Genomic DNA, 23,425 nt, shown 5'->3' on the forward strand with positions numbered 1-23,425 from the left:
GCATGGGTTCAATTCCCGTACCAGCTTACCGGAATAGGTGTGGGAATGTGGCGACTAGGGGCTTTTCACAGTAACTTCATACTTGTGACAATAAAGGGTTATTATTATTATTAAAGAGCACCCTATTTAAGCCCACACCTCCACCCTATCCTCGTAACCCAGTAACTCCACCTAACCTTTTTGGACACTTAGGGCAATTTAGCATGACCAATCCACCTAACCTGTACATCTTTGAATTGAAATAAAAAAGGTTCTGCTGTTTAGCTGTTGCTGATTCCTTTGATACAATCTCAAATTTTACCAACATTGTTGATCAGTTTTAAATGATGTTCATTCAAAATTGACAAACTTCATGCAGTTTTTCTTTCTGAAATCTCAGAGTTGTTCCTACACATTCACTAGATCAAAGAATACTGTCTGGTGAGGTCCGACACATTTATCTTCTCCCTTTTATAGTGCTCATTAGATAGATAGACACCACCTCACTCCACAGGATAGTGGACAGTGAGCACAGGGGTGGGGGGGAAGGAGGAGGGGGGGGGGCTCAGGTGGGGACACAGGTAGAATCTGGAAAAGATGGAGAGGGCAAGATCAAGATGCTAAGGGAGATTCAGTCAGTGGAGTGTTGTGCTTTCTTTTCTACTTAGTCTTTTCTGTGGCTCTGTTCCATTTGTGGCAATCAGTGAAGTTGTTTTTCTTTCTATGCTATCTATGTCCGAATGCTTAGAGTCGCCTGGTATTGAATGATATCGCCACAAGTTTCAACCGGCTATCAATCAAAGAGCCAAACACCAGTTAGTTAGTTCAAGGTCAAGGGTACTTTATTTACACACAATTAGTCATGCAACATAAACACTACTAGTTAACTACACCGATCAACTAAGACAACCTGTACTTAACTTCGGGCACCCGGCTTAGGTCAGAAAACAGTGGCCGCTGTTCAATTCTGGATCTCTCGGGTTCAAAGGAGTAACTACTGCTCAGCTGAGCTCATCCGTCTGGTAGCGGGCGTTGAACTTGGACTCGCTTCTGGTGTTGCTACGATTGGCGATGACCGTGACCGGGGTACCAAGGCCAAAAGAGAGCAAACATATGGCAAACTCTTCTTACACTCGGGGGTTTTGCGCTCTTTTGGGCCTTACTAATTGGATGATCCCTGATCACTCCGTTCGATCCCCTAACCAATAAGTGGGCGGGGATCTGGATGGCTGGGCATGTCCCAAGCGGTCACTGACCCCTTTGTTTGTGTTTCCCTTGGACAGGGAGTGGCGCCGAAATGTCTGGGACTGTCCCGGTTGCTTGAGTACCAGTCCTTTGTTTTGGGGAAGGTGGGCCATCAAATGCTAATCGGCCCGATTAGCATGCTAATGGGACAGAGTTTCGATACCGTCTGGCCTTTTGCTGATAAATATGCATTTCAGGCTCTGAGTCTGCCTCATTCTTGGCTTGTCTATTTTACCCGCAAGGCTTTGTGAGTTGCTCTGTATCTAGTTGGAAATGGCCATCCCAGATGGCTACAGGAGGATAGAGATAGAAGATAGAACAGTACAGCACAGAACAGGCCCTCCGGCCCTCGATGTTGTGCCGAGCAATGATCACCCTACTCAAACTCACGTACCCCGTATACCCGTAACCCAACAATCCCCCCAATTAACCTTACACTACGGGCAATTTAGCATGGCCAATCCACCTAACCCGCACATCTTTGGACTGTGGGAGGAAACCGGAGCACCCGGAGGAAACCCACGCACACACGGGGAGGACGTGCAGACTCCACACAGACAGTGACCCAGCCGGAAATCGAACCTGGGACCCTGGAGCTGTGAAGAGAGTTGAAAGAGTGTCTACCAATAGAAGAGTAGAACTACTAGGGAGTGAGAACTAGACCAGTGTTGAAGGAACCAAGGTGTACACTGTGACATAGGGAGGGATCAGGGATTATAGTCCTTTGAAGGTGAAGTCAAGAATCTCTGTCAACTCTAATACACAAAAATACAGTGAAGCTTGGCAAAGAAAAGAGTAATGTAGTATCGTGTGAGGAAATCAGAAAATATTTTGATATGGGAGGCAGGAAAACAAAATAATGAAGAAGTCTAGAAATTAGCTTCAAATAGCCGGCCAGTATATTATTTGGATGGTATTTACATTGACTTGCAATTTTGGCATAACTTTAACAGTAGTTAAACATTTAACACCAGTATAGTTAAAATCCAAATGTAAGTGATTGTGGGGACACCATCCAATTCATTTTCAATTACTTGGAGTTGAAGGGTGTACCATGCTGAAGAGTTATAAGGTCATTCTCGGACCAATCCCCAATCTATGCTACAGACTAAAGTCAATATGGCTGAAATAGTTTTTAAAAATATCTGTCAGAATATAACAATCCGAAGGAAAATCTCCAATACTAGTTTCTCTTCTTACCTCCGTACCTTCTGGACTCCCAAAATCTTCTTCAGCCCATATTCTTCATCTTTATGTTGCCCCTTGGTGACACAATCTGCAGATATGGGGTTAGCTTCTACTTGTACACAGATCACATGTACATTTATGTCTCTATTAACTTCCTTGGCTCTTCTACTATCTGTGGTGTTACATTGCTTGCCTGATATGCCATGTTGAATTAGGTCACAATTTTCACCACTTTGTCTTGGGTCATTGTCTTCAACCTCTTCCTCAAACTCCACACTGTTTGCATCAATTCCGTCCCGCTCGCTGACCATTGTCTTAGGTTGAATTTGATTTTTTAACACCAACATCAGCTTCACATCACACATCCTCCCCATCACAAGGACTGCATACTGCGACTATCTGTATAAAATGGCTCCTTCCCTGGCTCAGTCTGTCACTGAAATCATAATTCACGCCTTTCTCATCTTCAAACCTGACTTTTCCATTGCTCGTCTGGCATTGTCCCATTCTTCTCCCGTCTGTAAACTTCACTACATTTATTTACTCCAAGCCCTGACTATTTCTCACCCCTTTACCCACAGACTGTGATCACTGCTGATCCCCCATCGTCACAAATTTAAAATGCTCATCCTTGTTTTGAAATGCCTTTGTTACTTCATTCATTCTTAGCTTTGATACCTCCCTCATCCCTATAGTCCCTTTACATCTACAGAACTCACTTTGTCTGCCTCTAGCTTATGCTGCATTACAATCCCTCCTTTGCCATCAGTTGACACAATACAATGCTCTGCTGTAGCCTCTCCAACCATCTCCCTCAAATTCTTTAATACCCTCCTGTTACTTGTATTGGCTCAGCATTCATTTTTGTCTGATTACGCTCCTAGAAAATGCCTTGGGATGATTTGCCGCACCAAAGAACCTATATAAATACTGGTTGTTAATTTAAATTTTGTACTGTGAGAGTCTCCACATTTTAGACTCCGCAACCAATGGAAACAATCTCACAGTGTCTAGGTCATGGACGGTTTTGAAAGATAGAATGAGAATTTTAAAATTAAGGCATGAACTAATACTGATGCTATGAGTTGAGATGTTTTATTATGTTAAAGGCAACATCCGAATGAACTTGCTGATTTTGATGATGTTACGTAATGTAGCAGACCTGCTGTTCATCACACTATATTAGTTCATTATTCTGAATGCGCCGAGTGGATGAGGTTACAAGTCCCAAATATGAAAGGAATTTATTATGACACAAGAATATGTTAATAACAGTAGGATGCCTGTGATAAAGATTGCTGTTTAGACTGACTGTTCTGAACATGTAATAGCTGATGGTGATGATGGATTCTTTGCAGGCAAAGATCAAGGGAAGGCTTGTCTCTGTGGGAATTAGCATGATCGTTGGTGACTGCAGAGGTCAATTCTTGATCTGCAGGTTCTTGAGCAGCTGGGGTAGAAAAAAAAGGCCTCCTCCTGTGGTTTGGAGGAGCTATGGTGTAAGCAGACTCCTTCCATTGTCAGTGCCTTTCATTTTTTTAATTTATTGTTGGTACGTGGGTGACGCAGGCTAGGGATTGCCCATCCCTAATTTCCTTTGAGAAGGAGGTTGTGAGCTGCCTTCTTAAATCACTGCAGTCCATGTCATGTAGGTACACCCACAGTGCTGTTAGGGAGGGAGTTCCAGGATTTTGACCCAGCGACAGTGAAGGAACGGAGAAACATTTTCAAGTCAGGATGGTGAGTGGTTTGAAGGGGATCCTCCAAGTGGTGCTTTTCCAAGGTATTTGCTGCCTTTGTCCTTTATATGATAGTGCTCGTGGGTTTGGAAGGTACTGTCAAAGGAGCTTTGGTGACTTCCTGCAGTGCATCTTATAGATGGTACACACTGCTGCACATTAGTGGTGAAGAGAGTGCATGTTAGTAGTTGTGGTGCCAATCAACTGGGCTGCTTTCTCCCGGATGGTGTCAAGCTTCTTGAGTGTTGTTTAAGTCTGCATTCATCCAGGCAAGTGTATTCCCATCACGCTATTGACTTGTACTATGTAGATTGTGAACAGGCTTTGGGAAGTCAGGTGGCGAGTTATTTGCCACAGATTTTCCAGCCTCTGACCTTTGCAGCCAGGGTATCTATATGATTGGTCCAGTTCAGTTTATCATCAATGGTAATCCCCTGGATGTGGGTGATGGGGGATTCGGTGGCGGTACTGACATTTAATGTCAAGGGGCAATGTTTAGATTCTCCCTCATTAGAGATGCTCATTGCTTGGCACTTGTGTGGCACAAATGTTACTTGCCACTTGTCAGCTTAGTTGCTTCTTCAACTTAGCATCTGTTTCTTTGAAACTGCTTTGCTTTCCCATTTGTCATGCACCAGCTGTGTCTTGGGCAGCCTCCTGCTTCCACACACTTTGGTGAATGTCAGGCAGAGAAAGAGCTGTCTCTTCTGCTGGTTGTTGAACTGTTAGTAAGGCACATCTCAATCTCGCTTACCGGAACATGGTTTACCATAGACCACTGCTTTTGGCAACCTGAAATACTTTGTTTATGACATGTGCCGTGCTCATGCAATTGGTATGGTATAAGATGATGCTTTCAATAATAATAATAATTAGTGTCACAAATAAGCTTACATAAACACTGGAATGAAGTTACTGTGAAAATTCAGATGGTCTAATTCACCAAAAAGCACATCTTTCGGGACTTGTGGGAGGAAATGGGAGCATCCGCAGGAAACCCACGCAGACACGGGGAGAACGTGCAGACTCTACACAGACAGTGTCCCAAGCTGGGAATTGAACTCAGGTCCCTGATGCCTACCGCTGTGCTACAATGATGGGGTGATAAGAACTCAAGTCCTCAACAGTGCTGAAGAAGAACTATATCTGACTCAAAATCCACAGATGCTGCCAAGCCTGCTGAGTAGTTCCAGCACTTCCTATTTTTATTATTGTTGAGGACTTCATTGTTTGTAATGTATTCCACACGTGAAGGGACGGAGAGTACTGTTTCTAAGTTTGCTGATGATACAAATCTTGGTGGAAATGTAAGCATGGGGAGGGCACAGAGAGGTTGAAAGAGAGATAGACGGGTGTTGGAACCAACAATTCTATGGACACATGCTTGTAGGATTAGAATAGTGGTTTTAATATACTCACAACAGAGCCAGCCTATTAGCCATTGAACTTTCGGTGAACTGGCCGGTTGACCATGTGGCACTGATCTTTATACAGCAGCTTCCGGGGGAGGAGTCCTGGGCAGAGCCAAGGGAGAAGCCCCGTACAATTCGAGCATTCCCAGAGCTACTCCCCCTGGAGGACAGGTAGTGCAATATAGACACATGTATATAGATTATAATCCGGTGTGAATCACATTCACCACAACGGGTTAAGTGCAAGATGACAGATGGATCGTAATGTATGGACGTGTGAAGTTATTCACTTTGGTCATAAGAATAGAAGAGCTGAATATTTTTTAAAAGCTGAGAAACTTTGTAAGTGTTGATGTCTGAAGAGAGTTAGAAATGCTCATACGAGAAACGGAAAAAGTTAATATGCAGGTACAGAAAACAATTAGGAAGGCAAATGGCATGTTGGCCTTTATTGCAAGTAGATTGGAATACATGAGTAAAGAAGTCTAGCTACACTAGAGTTGGGTTTTTGACGAGTCCACATCTGAGCCAGTGTGCACAGTTTTGGTCTCCACATTTGAGAAGATATACTCTTGCATTGTCAGCGATACACTGGTCCCTATGATGAGAGGGTGAGCAAATTGAATTTATTTTCTCTAGCATTTCTAAGAATGAGTGGCGATATAATTGAAATGTACAGGATTCTGAAGGGGCTAGATTGAGTAAACACTGAGCGATTGTTTCTACCAGTCAGGGATTATAAAATGCAGGAGCATAGTGTCTGGTTAAGGGGCTGATCATTTAGGACTGAGATGAGGAATTATTTTTTCACTCAAAGGTTACTTCACTCTGCCCCAGGGGATTTTAAATGCTCCATCATTAAATACATTTAAGGCTGGGGTGGATAGATTTTTGGTCACTCAGCGAATCAAGGGATATGAGGAACAGGCAGGGAAGTGAAATGGGAGCCCAGGAATTAGCCATGATTGTGTTGAATGGTGGAGCAGGCTCGATTGGCCATCTGGTCCAAGCTTGCTCCTATTTCTTGAGTTCTAGTCATGCCATCTGATGTTCAAAGACAGCGTTGATGGAAGTACTCCAGCAGACACATTTGTTTTCTGTACAGAATCCATGATTCTGACCAATACAACAGGGTGATGATGACAACTGCTCTGTATACTTGAGTCTTGGTAGAACACACTTCAGGAGGTGGCAAAAGTAGCTTTTGTTCTTCGGCAGTCTATGTCCTCATTGACAGTGGAATCATTTGAGATAATGTTAGTTAGCTGGGCAAACTGTTTTACTACATTGATGTTACCGCTGTCAATAATGATCCTCAGTAGATTGTAATTTCCTCAGGGTTGGTACAGGACTTCAGTTTTCTTCACATTAATAGTAATTTCAAAGGCACTTGCTGACTGAGAGAGGAAATTACAATGAGCTGCATTGCCTCCTCTGTGTATTTCAGAAGAGCACAATCATCATCAAACAGAAGCTCCCTGATAAGTTCTTCTGTGGTTTTGGCATAGCCAGTAAGTCGTCACAGATTGAAGAGCCGCATCATCACGTTCTCACGTTATGGTGGCACAGTGGTTATCATTGCTGCCTCACAGTGCCAGGGACCTGGGATCAACTCCGGCCTTGGGTGACTCTCTGTGGAGGTTGCATGTTCTCCCCGTGTCTGCATGGGTTTCTCCCACAGTGCAAAGATGTGCATGTTCGGTGGATTGGCCATGCTAAATTGTTCCTTAGTATCCAGGGTTGTGCAGGTTAGATGGAGTTAGGGGGTAAGAATGGGCCCAGGTAGGGTGCTCTTTCAGAGGGTCAGTGCAGCCTCAATCTGAATGGCCTCCTTTTGCACTGTTGGGATTCTATGGTTCTATTCTATGGTGACCACTTAGTCTACAGACAAGATGTTTGGTCAAAAATTTTTCTACACTGACTTCCGGTGGTGGCTATGGAGGAGTAAGTCCCACATTTGGTGGCTCCCGCTCTGGTCGGACTTTTGGACCTTTCCCCCGTTTTTCTACCGGACTTGTATTGTAAAACGGATGTTAGTGGCAATTGTTTACTGAATTCCCACTTTGGTGCATGGAGAGAAGGACTAGTAGTGTCCATAAGGGCAGAAACAAAAAGATAGAGAAGGTTTGGGCTGTAGCTGCAGCAGAAGACAGCATGGCGGAGGTTCAGACATCGGGTTTGTCAACCCAGCAGTCTATGGAGCAGCTGATGCAAGTCATTCAGGATGGCTTTGCTACGCAGAAATGGGATTTCTTGGACTCGATAAAAGAGTCGATTGAGCGGTTGGAGCATAGATTGGATGCCCAAGATCGGGCGATCCAGAAGGTGGAGGAAGCACTGGCTGAGCAGGAGGAACATCAGAGTGCAGTGGAGCTGGAGGTGGGGATGCTGAGGGACCAGCAGAAGATGCTCCTGGTGAAGGTGGAGGACCTAGAGAATAGGTCCTGCCGGCAGAACCTAAGAATCGTCGGGCTCCCGGAGGGATACGAAGGAACGGACACTGGGGCATACATCGCAGACATGTTTGTGAAGCTGCTGGGTGATGGGGCATTCTCCTGGCCCATGGAGGTGGATAGGGCTCACAAAGCATTCGTGAGGAAGCCGCAAATGGGAGACGACCCCCCCCCCCCCCGCCCCCCCAAGGGCAATGGTGGTGAGATTCCACAGGTTCACGGATAAGGAGCGCATTCTACAGTGGGCCAAGCAGGCACGGAGCTGCAAGTGGGACAATAGCATCTTGCGGGTTTACCAGGACCTGAGTGTAGAGGTGGTCAGGAGGAGAGCAGGCTTCAACCAGATCAGATCAATCCTTTTTAAGAAAAAGGTGAAGTTTGGACTGTTATATCCAGTCCGTCTCTGGGTCACGCATGAGGATCAGCACCTCTATTTTGAGTCGCCTGAGGACGCGTTGGACTTTGTGAAAAAGGAAGGGCTGGTGATGGATTGAGAACTTTCGAACTTGGCTGCAACATTCATGTTGTGGGTTTTTTTTCTTTTTGTTCCTCTGTTTTTGTAAAAAGTTTCTCGTTTTGCGATTTATGGAAGATGTTTGCGATGCCGTTTGCATTGATTTGAAACCAGCGGTCGAGCTGAGTAAGTTAAGGTTTTCATTTGCACTGTTTGGGGATGGAGGTGTGCTTGTTTTGATCTTGGTGTTTTTCTGTTGGGCAATTGTGTGGGGACTGTTTGATGTTGGAGTTTGTTTGTATGAGCGGGGGGAGGGTGGGGAGGGAACAATAGGTGGGAGACTATCTGGCGCCAGGGATGGGGCCATTAAGCTAGCTGGGCGAGCTAGCTCACGGAAGCGCAGTGGGGGGTGTGCATAGGTTTGGTTCAGTAAAGGGGTTGGTTACAGGGTGTTGCTACTGGGGGGGGGGGCGAATGTTCTGCTGACGAGGGAGGGACATGAGCTGAGGGACAGAGAGGAGGTTGGGGCGGGGGCTGCCTGGGGATGGACTGGTGGAAGTGCGGAGCATGGGCTAGAGGTGGGTCTAAAAAAGGGGATGGCTGATCAGCAGAGCGGGGGGGGGGGGGCAATGAGCCCCCCAACTAGGCTGATCATCTGGAATGTTCAAAGGTTAAATGGGCCGGTGAAAAGGGCACGTGTGTTCGCGCATGTTAGGGGATTGAAGGGGGACGTGGTAATGTTGCAGGAGATGCACCTTAGAGTAACGGACCAGGTTAGACTGAGGAAAGGCTGGGTCAGTCAGGTATTTCACTTGGGATTAGACACAAAGACTAGAGGAGTCACAATCCTGATCAATAAGCGGGTGGTGTTTGAGGCGGGTAGAATAGTCTCGAACGTGGGTGGTTGGTACATTATGGTCAGTGGGAAGGTAGAGGGGGAGCAGGTGGTGTTAGTAAATGTATATGCGCCAAATTGGGATGATGTGGAGTTCATAAAGGGGATGGTGGAGCTACCAAGAGCTGTACACCTCAGAGCCCCCAACGGGGAAGGCTGGGATGAACCGGTTTCTTGACGGACTGGACATACCAGTTGTGGGAGAGGGCAGAAAACGGGATCTGGAAGCACCACTAGCACTGGGAGAGATCATGGACAGCATTAGCTCCATGCAGACGGGGAAGGCGCCGGGACCGGACGGATTCCCGGCGGACTTCTACAAAAAATTTGCGACAGCGCTGGCCCCGCACCTGCGGGAGATGTTCACAGACTCGCTAGCTAGGGGCACGTTGCCACCCACGTTAGCACAGGCCTCAATCTCGCTGATACCTAAGAAAGACAAAGACCCAACGGAATGTGGGTCATACAGACCCATATCTCTGCTGAATGCAGACGCCAAAATACTGGCCAAAATCCTAGCCAAGAGGCTAGAAGACTGTGTACCTGAGGTGGTCACAGAGGACCAGACGGGCTTTGTCAAAGGTAGACAGCTTACCGCGAACATCAGGCGCCTGCTGAACGTGATAATGACCCCCTCCGGGGAGAGAACACAAGAGGTGATCGTCTCCCTGGACGCAGAAAAGGCCTTCGACAGAGTCGAGTGGAAATACCTCATAGAGGTACTGGAGCGGTTCGGGCTTGGAACAGGGTTCACCGCTTGGGTAAAGCTCCTGTACAACGCTCCCATGGCGAGTGTACAGACCAACAATACCAACTCCCAATACTTCCAGCTGCACAGGGGCACCAGACAAGGATGCCCACTGTCCCCGCTGCTGTTCGCACTAGCAATTGAACCACTAGCAATCGCGCTCAGGGCAGCAAAAAATTGGAGGGGGATCCGAAGGGGAGGTAGAGAGCACAGAGTCTCACTCTATGCGGATGATCTGCTCCTCTATATCTCGGACCCACAAAGCAGCATGGACGGAATCATCGCGCTCCTGAAAGAGTTTGGAGCCTTCTCGGTCTACAAACTCAACATGAGCAAAAGTGAGATCTTCCCAGTACACCCGCAAGGGGGGGGGGGGGGGGGGGGGGGGGGGGGGGGCAGCACTAAAGGGGCTGCCGTTCAATCAAGCCCGACATAAATTCCGCTACCTGGGGATCCAAATAGCCCATGACTGGAAAGGGATCCACAAATGGAACCTCACCAGCCTGACGGAGGAAGTTAAAAAGGACCTGCAAAGATGGAACACACTCCCGCTCTCCCTCGCGGGGAGAGTTCAGACGATCAAAATGAACGTACTGCCCAGGTTCCTCTTCCTGTTTAGATCCATTCCGATCTACATCCCCAAGGCCTTTTTCAAAGCGCTGGACAAACTCATCATGGCGTTCGTATGGGGGGGTAAAAATGCTAGGATCCCAAAGAAGGTCTTACAAAAAACAAAAACCAGGGGAGGGCTAGCCCTCCCGAATCTACAATTCTACCACTGGGCAGCAACAGCCGAGCGAGTAAGGGGATGGATCCAGGAGCCAGAGGCTGAGTGGGTGCGTGCGGAGGAGGCCTCCTGCATGGGAACCTCCCTTCGGGCCCTCGCCACGGCAGCACTCCCATCCCCACCCAAAAAACACTCCAGCAGCCCAGTGGTGACAGCCACCCTCCAATCCTGGAACCAACTGCGGCAGCAACTTGGCCTGACCAAAATGTCGAACAGGGCTCCCATCTGCAACAACCATAGGTTCACACCAGCACTGACTGACGCCACCTTCAAAAGGTGGAGGCAGGACGGGGGGGACACTGACAGTCAGGGACCTATACACGGACGACAGGATCGCAACACTGGACGAACTGACAGAGAAATTTCAGCTAGCTGGGGGGAACGAGCTACGGTACCTGCAGCTCAAAAACTTCCTACGAAAGGAGACAAGGACGTACCCACAACCGCCACGACAGACACTACTGGAAGACCTACTGGACGCAAGTATCCTAGAGAAAGGGAACTGTAGTGACATGTATGACCGACTGGTAGATAGGGACGACACCGTACTGGACGCAACAAGAAGGAAATGGGAGGACGACCTGGGGATGGAGATAGGGTGGGGACTCTGGAGCGAAGCACTGCATAGGGTCAACTCCACCTCCACGTGCGCAAGGCTCAGCCTGACGCAACTAAAAGTGGTACATAGAGCCCACTTAACGAGAACCCGTATGAGTAGGTTCTTCCCGGAGGTGGAAGACAGATGTGAACGGTGCCAAAGAGGCCCGGCCAACCACGCCCACATGTTCTGGTCTTGCCCCAGACTCGTGGAGTACTGGACAGCCTTCTTCGAGGTTATGTCCAAAGTGGTGGGAGTGAGGGTGGAGCCATGCCCGATAGTGGCGGTCTTCGGGGTTTCAGAACAGCCAGATCTATTCCTGGGGAGGAGGGCGGACGCCCTTGCCTTTGCCTCCCTGATCGCCCGCCGTAGAATCCTGTTTGGCTGGCGGTCAGCAGCACCGCCCAGAGCTGCGGACTGGCTGTCCGACCTCTCGGAATCTCTCCAAATGGAGAAAATCAAATTTGCCATCCGAGGGTCGGACGACGGCTTCCACAGAACGTGGGAGCCATTCATGCAACTGTTCCGGGACCTATTTGTGGCCAATGTACAAGAGGAAGAATAGTCGGGGGAAGGTAGCGGGAGGGGGGGGGGGGCTACAGGTTCGGTACGGGGGTTCGATGGCTAGCTAAGGCCCAAAACCAAACTAAATAAACATGTTGGGGGGGGGGGGGGCGCAGTTACTACTACGAAGATGCTTACCTGTAAATATGTATGTTAATTTTTGCGTGTTTGTTTGTTTTTTTTTTGTTCTTTTTCTCTCCTAACAATTTGTAATTTGTTCAATATAAAATATGAAAACTGAATAAAAACATTTATAAAAAAAAAGAGGATGGTGGGGAAGATACCGGACCTGGACTCGCACAGGTTGGTCATGGGAGGGGACTTCAACACAATTATGGACCCTGGCTTGGACTGGTCAAGCTCGAAAATGGGCAGGGTGCCAGCAATGGCCAAGGAACTAAAAGGGTTCATGGAGCTGATGGAGGGGGTGGATCCATGGAGGTTTGGGCAGCCGAGGGTGAAGGAGTTCTCCTTCTACTCACACATGCATAAAGTGTACTCCCGGATTGATTTCTTTATTTTGAGCAGGGCCTTGCTGGCTGGGGTGGTGGACACGGGGTACTCGGCAATTACAATCTCAGACCATGCTCAGCACTGGATTGACCTGCAGGTTAGTAAAGACAGTAACCAGCGCCCACACTGGAGGTTGGATGTGGGACTTTTGGCGGATGAAGGGGTGTGCGAGCGGCTGAGGAAATGTATTCAGAGCTACCTGCAGGTCAATGACACAGGAAAATTTCAGCAGCGGTGGTGTGGGAAGCACTGAAGGCGGTGGTCAGGGGGGTGCTGATCTCGATACGAGCCCAGAGGGAGAAGTCGACAGGGCAGAGACGGACCAACTGGTAAAGGAGATACTACAGATTGATAGGAGGTATGTGGAGACCCCAGAGGCAGGGCTTTTAAGGGAACGGCGGAGGTTACAGGCAGCGTTTAGTTTGCTGACCACAGGGAGGGCGGTGGAACAGCTGAGAATGGCGAGGGGGGCGATTTATTAACATGGAGAGAAGGCCAGCAGAATGCTTGCACAGCAGCTTAGGAAGAGGGAGGCAGCCAGGGAGATAAGCAAAGTAAAGGACGGAGATGGGAACCTAGTTGGTGATTCAGTAGGGGTGAATAAGGCGTTTAGGGACTTTGACAGCAGACTGTACAGGTCGGAACTCCCTACGGGGCCGGAAGGGATGAGGCACTTCTTGGAGGGGCTGAATTTCCCAAAGGTGGACGGGGAGAGGGTAGAAGGGCTAGGGCCTCGATCGAGTTGGAAGAGATAATGGAGGGTCTGAAGGCCATGCAGTCGGGTAAAGCCCCGGGGCCGGATGGGTACCCAGTGGAGTTCTATAAAACGTTCTCTGGGATACTGGGGCCGGTGTTGATGAGAATGATCAATGAGGCAAGGGAGAGAGGGGTGTCACAGGCAATGAATTCGCTGATTCTTAAGCGGGACAAGAACTCAGAGTTGTGTGAGTCCTACAGGCGACCTGCCTGTAATGTGGACGCTAAGTTGCTGGCCAAAATCTTGTCCTCCAGGATTGAGGATTGTGTTCCGGATGTTATTGGGGAGGACCAGGCGGGGTTTGTTAAGGGCAGGCAGTTGGTGGCCAATGTCAGAAGGTTGTTAAAATGTGATCATGATGCCCCCGGAAGGTAGGGAGGTGGAAGTAGTGATCGCAATGGATGCAGAAAAGGCTTTTGATTGGGTAGAATTGGACTATCTGTGGGAGATACTGGGATGTTTCGGATTTGGGCGGGGCTTTATTGACTGGGTCAGGTGATTGTATCAGGCTCCCGTGGCAAGTGTACGGATGAATAGGGCAACATCGCACTATTTTAGATTGCAGTGGGGGACGAGACAGGGATGCCCCCCCCCCTCCCCACTGTTGTTTGCGCTGGCTATAGAGCCGCTGGCAATTGCTCTGAGTGCCTCAAGGTGATGGAAGGGGCTGGTCTGGGGGGTGGAGCACAGGGTTTCACTCTATGTGGATGACCTGCTTCTGTCTGTTTCGGACCCAGTAGAGGGGATGGAAGAAATCATGAGGGCTTCGGGGAATTTGCCGGTTTTTGGGGTATAAGCTTAATATGGTAAAGAGTGAGATGTTTGAATCATAGAATTTACAGTGCAGAAGGAGGCCATTCAGCCCATCGAGTCTGCACCGGCTCTTTGAAAGAGCACCCTACCCAAGGTCAACAACTCCACCTTATCCCCATAACCCAGTAACCCCACCCAACACTAAGGGCAATTTTGGACACTAAGGGCAATTTAGCATGGCCAATCCACCTAACCTGCACATCTTTGGACTGTGGGAGGAAACCGGAGCACCCGGAGGAAACCCACGCACACACAGGGAGGATGTGCAGACTCCCCACAGACAGTGACCCAAGTCGGAATCAAACCTGGGACCCTGGAGCTGTGAAGCGATTGTGCTATCCACAATGCTACCGTGCTGCCTTTGTGGTCCAGGCGAGGATACAGGAGAGAGGACTGGGAGAGCTGCCGTCTAGGTTAGTAGAGGGAAGCTTTAGGTATCTAGGCATCCAAGTGGCGCAGGAATGGCACCGGCTGCATCAATTAAATCTAGCCCGACTGGTGGAACAAATGATTTTTGGAGATGGGGCGCGCTTCCGTTGTCTCTGGCTGGGAGGGTGCAAACGGTACAGATGACGGTCCTCCCGACATTCCTATTTGTATTTCAGTGTCTCCCCATTTTTATTCCGCGGTCCTTTTTTAAGCGGGTCAACAGAGTGATCATGGGCTTCGTCTGGGAGAGCAAGACACTGCAAGTAAGGAAGGTAATCCTTGAGCGGAGTCAGGGAGAGGGCAGGCTAGTGCTGCCAAATTTTAGCAGCTATTACTGGGGGCTAATATAGCCATGATCAGGAAGTGGGTGGTGGGGGAGGGTCGGCCTGGGTGCATATGGTGGCAGCTTCATATAAGGGCACCAGTTTGGGGGCGTTGGTAACTGTGCCTCTGCCGGTCCCGCCGGCACGGTACTCCACCAGTCCAGTGGTGATGGCGGCCCTGAGAGCTTGGGGCCAGTGGAGGCGGCATGTGGGAGCAGTGGGAACATCGGTCTGGGCCCCAATGTGATAATTACCGGTTTGCCCCGGGGAGTATGGACGGGGGGTTCCAGTCATGGCGGAGAGCAGGGATTGAGAGGATGGGGGATATGTTTATAGAAGGGAGCTTTCCGAGTATGAGGGCGTTGGTGGAAAAGTTTGGGTTGGCGAGGGGGAAACAAATTCAGGTATCTGCAGGTGCGGGACTTCCTTCGTAAACAGGTGTCAACCTTTCCGCTTCTACCACTAAGGGGGATTCAAGACAAGGTCGTTTCCAGAGGGTGGCAGGAGAAGGGAGCATCACGGACATTTATAAGGAGCTTATGGGGTCGGAGGAGACGCAGACCGAGGAGCTAAAGCGCAAGTGGGAGGAGGAGCTGGGTGGAGAGATAGAGGATGGTCTATGGGCAGACGCGTTGAGTAGAGTCAACACGTCCGCAACATGTGCCAGGCTCAGCCTGATACAATTTAAGGTTGTTCACCGGGCTCACATGACAGTGGCCCGAAAGAGCAGATTATTTGGGGTGGAGGACAGGTGCGCAAAATGCGCGGGAGGACCGGCGAACCATGTCCACATGTTCTGGACATGTCCAAAGCTTAGGGGATTTTGGCAGGGGTTTGCGGATGTCATGTCCACGGTGTTAAAAACAAGGGTGGCGCTGAGTCCAGAGGTAGCGATTTTCGGGGTGTCAGAAGACCCGTGAATCCAGGAGGAGAAAGAGGCAGACGTTCTGGCCTTTGCTTCCCTGGTAGCCTGGAGACGGATACTATTAGCTTGGAGGGACTCAAAGCCCCCGAAGTCGGAGACCTGGCTATCGGACATAGCTAGCTTTCTCTGTTTGGAGAAAATCAGGTTCGCCTTGAGAGGGTCAGTGTTAGGGTTCACCCGGAGGTGGCAACCGTTCGTTGACTTCTTTGCGGGAAATTAATCGTCAGCAGATGGGGGTGGGGGTGGGGTGGGGCGGGAGTAGTTTAGACTAGAGTAGGGGGTCAATAAGGGAGGAACCTGTACGAGAGGTAAATGGCTTTTGCACTATGTTTATGGTTTCACGTATATTGTTTATTTTGTTGTTGTTACTTTACCGAAAATACCTCAATAAAATGTTTATTAAAAAAAACAAGAATTTTCCTGCACTATAGAGTAAGGTGATGTCTCTTGTTTGGACTGTCACACTCCTCTCCCTTTCTTTTGTAGAGGGAGACAATCACTGCATCTTGATGGTCTGGAGGCTCTGTTCCTCGCTCCCAGTATATATACTAAAGCCTATCAAAGACCACATCTCGTCACTGTTTATAAACTTCACTTGGGATCCTATCTATTCCAGGAGCTGTGTGTGCTTTTAATTGTGTTGGAGCAGTCTTGATCTCTTCATTGGTTGGTGGTTCTTTCAGCCCAGATATCACTTCCCTCTGGGAGATCCTTGTGATGCATGTCTCCTGCAACTTCCACTGGTCATCAGTGCAAGATGGACATGTAACCCATGGGCAGTGTTGTTCCATCCGAAGATCTTAGTTGTGCCTGCACCAGTTAGAAAGGTCTATATACAGATCCCAAGGCTTCGTAGAAAGATCTCAGATCCCCATATCTGCAAACATTTGTATCATCTCGGTGAACGCTGTCACCAGTTGTTGGATAACTCGCAAGTTGTTTTGCAGAGGGCTGCAGGATTCCCGGTATGCAACAATTATTGCCTGGTCATCAGGGAATGTAAGTTGTCTAGTGAGGTGGGAATGTTTCTTTTAAAGGACTTCTTGGATTGCTATGTCAGTTTCATCAAACCAATTTCTTCTGGCTGGGGCGCCAGCCACCTCAGCTGCTGTCTGGTAGGGCTGATTTCAACTTTCCCCATTGCCACGCTGGGGTAACATCACTGCCCGGAGTCGGATCACTGCAAAATCCGTCTCCGGAATCGGTCCGGAAATGGCTTAAACTACTGATAGGTAGAACCTATGGATTGCAGTTTTCTTGTTTATGGCCCCTTTCATTTGGATGGTGGTTTGATTCTGAAAGCACTTTTAGCTTGAGGCAGCCTGTGGTCTGTGTAACCCATTCTTTAGGCTAAGTGTTTTTCCACAGTAACTCGGCAGGTGGAGATGGCTGCAGCAACTGCAAAGCTGTAGGTGTGACATCAGACTGTGCATCTCCTAATATTTGGCTCCAGAGCCTGTCCTCAAGCCAGGCTATTTATCTATAACTAGTTTCCAGCTGTTAGTTCCCTGATGCTGGATGTCACATCCTTGAGATGTGGAAAATAGCTTTGCTGTTTGCCTTAGTTTTCACTGAACCCATTAGGTTTCCTTCTTGCAGCCAACTGAAACAGTTAGGTGCTGACCTCTAACACCCTGCCGATGGAGTACGGTGTAAACACAGCCGAGTTGCTCAAGTGGCACAGACTGTTTACAGCAACAGCTGCAAACATTCCTCCTCCTCCACCATCACCACCACCTTACCACAGATATCCACAGACCAAAACCCAAAAAGATGCCAAAAGTTTCTTCATTTCGTATAAAGTGACATGAAATCAGGTGGGGGAGGATTCTCAACATCTCAACAAGATAGAGATGGGTTACTGTTTTTGCAGTGGTATAGTGAGCAGACTAATGAGAGTGTTATGGGAGAGGTGTTTTCAGAGCCCCAAAATGCATCATGGAGTTCGACCTTTAATGTATTGTTGCTTTTGGAGCACACGGCTTGTTCCCGAGGTGTGGTATTACAATTATGGACATGTGGGTATTTAAACACAAAACAATGTTTATTCAATGAATTCAACTTAACCTTTTAAATAAACATTGGATCACTTAACACTCCTTACTTCAAAGATAACCCTGAAAATAATACAACACTAAATAATCCCTCAAAATGTTCCTTCAAACCTCCAAAAGACTTCACCTTTAACAACAGAAACACATCAGGTTAAAGACATTACTATTATGAGTTTAAAATCACCCAAATGATTCAGAGATAGCCTTTCATTTCAGAGATCACAGCAGATCCAGCTCACTGCAAACACTGACACACCCAAGCTCTTTTTCTTCATACAGCTCTCAGCAAACCAGCCAGGCACTTTTCAGCTGCTCTCTCAAACTGAAACTAAAAGCAGAAGTGAGCTCATCTCAGCTCCCCCCAACCCTCTGACATCACTTCAGTAATATGAGCTGCTCCATTTCTTAAAGGTACATTGAATAAACATTGATTTCTTAAAGGTACTCTCACATGACACCTCCCCCCAAGAAAAAAAAATAAACCATCAACTTCAAGATGGTTTCATTTTTCACTTTTGCACCATCCACTAGGAAATGTAACAGTAAATATACTTTTTTGTTTCACAAAAAAAACAACACATGCAAACAGACATAATAATAAAGTCCATCTTTCCCGTTCTTCTTCCTCCAACCAAAATCCTTCCATTCATCACATTCGTGACAAAGCATCGGCGATCACATTTTCCCGTCCTGCCACATGTAATATTTTTTAATGAAATGGCTGTAACAATAAACTCCAGCAAAACAGCCTTGCATTGTTATTCCGGAATCGCTCCAAAAACGTCAAAGGATTATGATCAGTATATATAATGGTGTCAGATGGATTGCTGGTCACATAAATGTGAAAATGTTGCAAAGCCAGCACCAAACTCAAAATCTCCTTCTCAATTGTCGAATACTTTTTCTGGTGAGAATTCAATTTCTTTGAAAAATAACCAACAGGCCGCTCTAGCCCTTTGTCGTCGTCTTGTAGAAGCACCGCACCTACACCCACATCACTCGCATCAACAGCCACTTTGAATGTTTTGGTATAATTTGGGATGTCTAACACAGGAGCAGTGGTTAACACAGCCTTCAGGCCGTCAAATGCCTGTTGACACTCCGCTGTCCACTGGAATTTGTTACGCTTCTTGAGCAAGTCCATCAGTGGAGTGACCACACTGCTAAAATTTGGGACAAATTTCCGGTAAAATACACTCATAACAAGAAACCACATTGTTTCTCGTCATGTTGAGGGTATCGGAAACTCACCAATAAATTTTGTTTTCACATCCCGTGGGACCATTCGACCCTGTCCGATTGTATGGCCAAGGAAAGTGACTTGGGCTTTTCCAAATTCACTTTTGGCTAGGTTTATCACCAAACCCGCCTCCTGAAGTCAATCGAATAACTCCCTCAGATGTTTTAAATGTTCTTTCCATGTCTGGCTGAACACTACCAGATTGTCGATCTGCACCGCACAATTGGGTAATCCTGAAACAACTGTATTAGCTAACCGTTGAAATGTTGCTGGGGCGTTTTTCATGCCAAATGGCATAACTTTGAACTGGTATATGCCATCTGCAGTCACAAAAGCTGAAATTTCCTTCGCCCTTTCAGGTAAAGGTACTTGCCAGTAACCTTTCAGTAAATCCAATTTGGAAATAAAAGCGGATTGTCCCACTTTCTCAATGCAATCCTCCAAACGTGGGATAGGGTAAGAGTCCATTCTTGTAACTGCATTCACCTTTCAATAGTCCACACACAACCGTTGGGTACCGTCTGGTTTAGGTACCATCACTATGGGTGAGCTCCATTGGCTGCAACCCACTTCAATTATGTCATTTTTAAGCATACTCTCAATCTCTTTGTTAACCTGTGCCAATTTTAAAGGGTTAAGTCTGTATGGATGTTGTTTGATAGGAACAGCATTTCCCACATCTACATCAGGTATATCCATTTTAGTACTTCCCAATTTATCTCTACAAACTTGCCCATGTGATATCAATGACTCTTTCAGGTCAGTTCGTTTTTCCTCTGGAAGGTAACTTAACAATTCATCCCAATTTTTAAGAACATCCTCATTTTCCAATTTAATTTGAGGTATGTCAAATTCACAGTCATCTGGATTTGGTTCGTCACTTTGAGTTAGAATCATTAAAACTTCCTTTTTCTCGCCTTCCCTTTCAAAGTACCTTTTAAGCATATTTACATGACACACTCGTTGAGTCTTCCTTCTATCTGGTGTTTTTACCACATAATTCACCTCACTTAATTTCCTTTCAATCTGATACGGTCCACAAAACCTAGCTTTTAAAGGCTCACCTACCACTGGTAACAACACTAAAACTTTATCCCCACTGACAAAACTACGAACTTTGGGTTTCTTGTCCGCTACCCGTTTCATCACATTTTGTGCAACTTTCAAATGTTGTCTAGCCAATTCACCTGCTCTATTTAATCGTTCCCTAAAATTTGACATGTAATCCAATAGAGTAATTTCCAATTTATCACCCACCAATTTTTCCTTAATCAATTTAAGTGGTCCTCTTACCTCATGACCAAAAATTAGTTCAAAAGGACTAAATTTGGTTGACTCATTAGGTGCATCCCTAATTGCAAACAATACGGATGGGATTCCTTTATCCCAATCCTCTGGATAATCTTGACAATATGCCCTCAACATTTTCTTTAACGTCTGATGCCACCTTTCTTTAACTTTAAAACTTTCAAACAGGCAAACACAAACACAAGAACACCCCCAATTTTAAGTAAAAGAGCATGCCGATCGACATCGCTAACACAAAGTGCAATCTGTGAACAAATGCAGACATCCCTTAGCACACTCTAACTTGAGTCCATGGGTCCTCAGTTCGGCACCAGTACATGCCCTTTAGCGAAGTCCATCGCTTCCTCCGGGTTGTCAAAATAATGTTGCTGTTCCCGGTATGTGACCCAAAGCCGCGCTGGGAAAAATAGCCCGAACTTGACCTTCTTTTTAAACAGAATCTCTTTAATTTGTCTGTAGGCTGCCCTCCTTCTGGCCACCTCCTGGCTCAGATCCTGGTAGATGCGCAGGACACTGTTGTTCCATGAGCAGCTCCTCGTGCTCTTGGCTCACTGTAGAACCCGCTCCTTGTCCACAAACCTATGGAACCTGACCACCATCGCCCGGGCCCACCCCCCCCCCCCCCCCCCCACCCACCTCGTGGCTGCCTCGTCTGCACTCTGTGTGCCCTGTCCAGCTCCAACGGACACGGGAAGAAATCATCCACCACCAGCTTCTGCCGCATGTCTGCCACATATGCCGTGGCATCCACTCCCTCGGCCCCCACTGGGAGCCCAATGATTCTCAGATTCTGCCGGCGAGACCTGTTTTCCAGGCCCTGCAACTCGTCCATCAGCCTTGATTGCTGCTCCTTCAACTTACTAATTTCCACGTCCGCTACCGTTTGGAAATCCGTTTGCTCTTCCACTGTCTTCTCCAGTGCCCGAACCTTCTTCTCCTGAGCATCCAGCCCCTGGTCAAGTTGCTCCACCGCTTTCTGGGGCGGTTCCAAATTATCCCGCTTCAGTGCTGCGAAGCTCTCTTTCATGACCTGCAGCATGTTGTCCAGTGCTGTCTGGACCATCCTTTCCATGGTCCGTTCATCGGCCATCTTTCCTCCCACTTGAGCTGCCACACCATCTTTGTTCAGCCCCTTCTTCACCTGTTTTCGCTCCCTTCTGCTCCTTAAGTCCATACAACTCTGTATGGATTCAGATCTAGAGTGCTATTGTTTTTCACTCCAGTGCTCAAAAGTTCAAAAAAGTCGGGGAAAAAGGTCTTATAGTCAGACTGGAGCGAGAGCCACCAAATGTGCGACTTACTCCCTCATAGCCGCCACCGGAAGTCCCTGATGCCATCTTTGTAACGCTCCCTGCGATTCTGGATGGTACGCAGTTGATTTAAATTGTTTTATTCCTAAGCTATCCATAATTTCTTTCAATAACGTTGAAGTAAAATTCGATCTTTGATCCGATTGAATTTCTGTAGGTAGTCTATATCTAGTAAAGAATTTAAGTAACTCCTCCACAATCCTTTTAGCTGTAATATTACATACTGGAATGGCCTCTGGAAACCTAGTAGACACATCCATTATAGTCAAAAGATATTGATTCCCACTTTTTATTTTAGGAAGCGGTCCTACACAATCGATTAGGACCCTTTTAAAAGGTTCCTCAAATGCTGCATTGGGTATTAAGGGCGCTGGTTTTATCACTGCTTGAGGTTTCCCTATCACTTGACATGTGTGACATGATTGACAAAATTTAATCTTTATGTAGTCCAGGCCAATAAAAATGTTTCTGGATTTTAGCTTGAGTTTTCCTTATTCCCAAATGACCTCCCACTGGTACCTCATGTGCAACTCGCAACACCTCCTTTCTACACCCTACCGGCAATACTACTTGATGAACTTCTGCCCACTTTTCATCCGCCTGCATATGTACAGGTCTCCATTTTCTCATCAAGACATCACTTTTACAGTAATAACACTCTGGTATACTCTCAGATTCCTCTTCCGTATATGCTTTCTGATATCCGTTTTATTTCTACATCTTTCTGTTGTAACTCCGCCAATTTTCCTGATCTAAATATATCCCCCTCATCCTCCACCTGTTCTTGTTCTTTTTCAACCATCTGACCAAAAATCGTTTCTGATAATTGCACTTCAACTTCATCTTCACTCTTTGATTTCTCCTCTTGTCTTAACCTGTGACTTGGTGACCGGGTTACTACACAATCCGGAAAAATCCCAGGATATTTGTCCTTCAACCCTTCAGTTGTCTGATTGTCCACTGGCTTATCAACCACAGTAGGAATCACGCCCACCTGCAATCCAGCTATATCATTACCCAAGATAAACTGTATTCCTGGACAAGATAGTTTATTTATTACTCCTACTACCACTTCACCACTCTTCACTGTACTTTCCAACCTTACCTTATATAATGGAATGCTACTCCTCTCACCCTGAATTCCACATATCACCACCTTTTCTGGCACAATTCTTCCCGAACTACATAATTCCTCATCTCTTACCATTAAAGATTGACTAGCCCCTGTATCTCTTAAAATTGTGACTTCTTTACCTGCACCTCCTGATACACATGAGTAAACTTTACCCACACAAGTAAATTCTTCAAAGACATCTGGCACCTTCTTAACAATTACTTCTTGAACAGGCTGTACAATCGTTTGCACCTCCTTCACTTCCCTTGGGCTTTCCTTTCCCACTCTAACAAATCCCACTGTCTTATCCTGTTTTATCACTTCAGCCTTCCCAGTGCTTTTCTTCAACCACCAACACTGTGACTTTACATGGCCTAGTTTATTACAGTGAAAACATTTGAAACTTTTCATTTCTTTTCCACCCTCCTGGATTTCTTGTTTAATCTGAGGTACACTCTCTTTATTGTCTCCCATCAGATCACCTTTATCTTTACCACTTGAGTATTTCTCATGTCCCCAGTTTCTATCCCTCACCGGCAGAAACTGATGTCGGAAACCAATTTTTAATAATGAACTA

The sequence above is a fragment of the Scyliorhinus canicula genome, chromosome 2 (assembly GCF_902713615.1).
Source record: "Scyliorhinus canicula chromosome 2, sScyCan1.1, whole genome shotgun sequence".
Taxonomy (NCBI): Eukaryota; Metazoa; Chordata; class Chondrichthyes; order Carcharhiniformes; family Scyliorhinidae; genus Scyliorhinus; species Scyliorhinus canicula.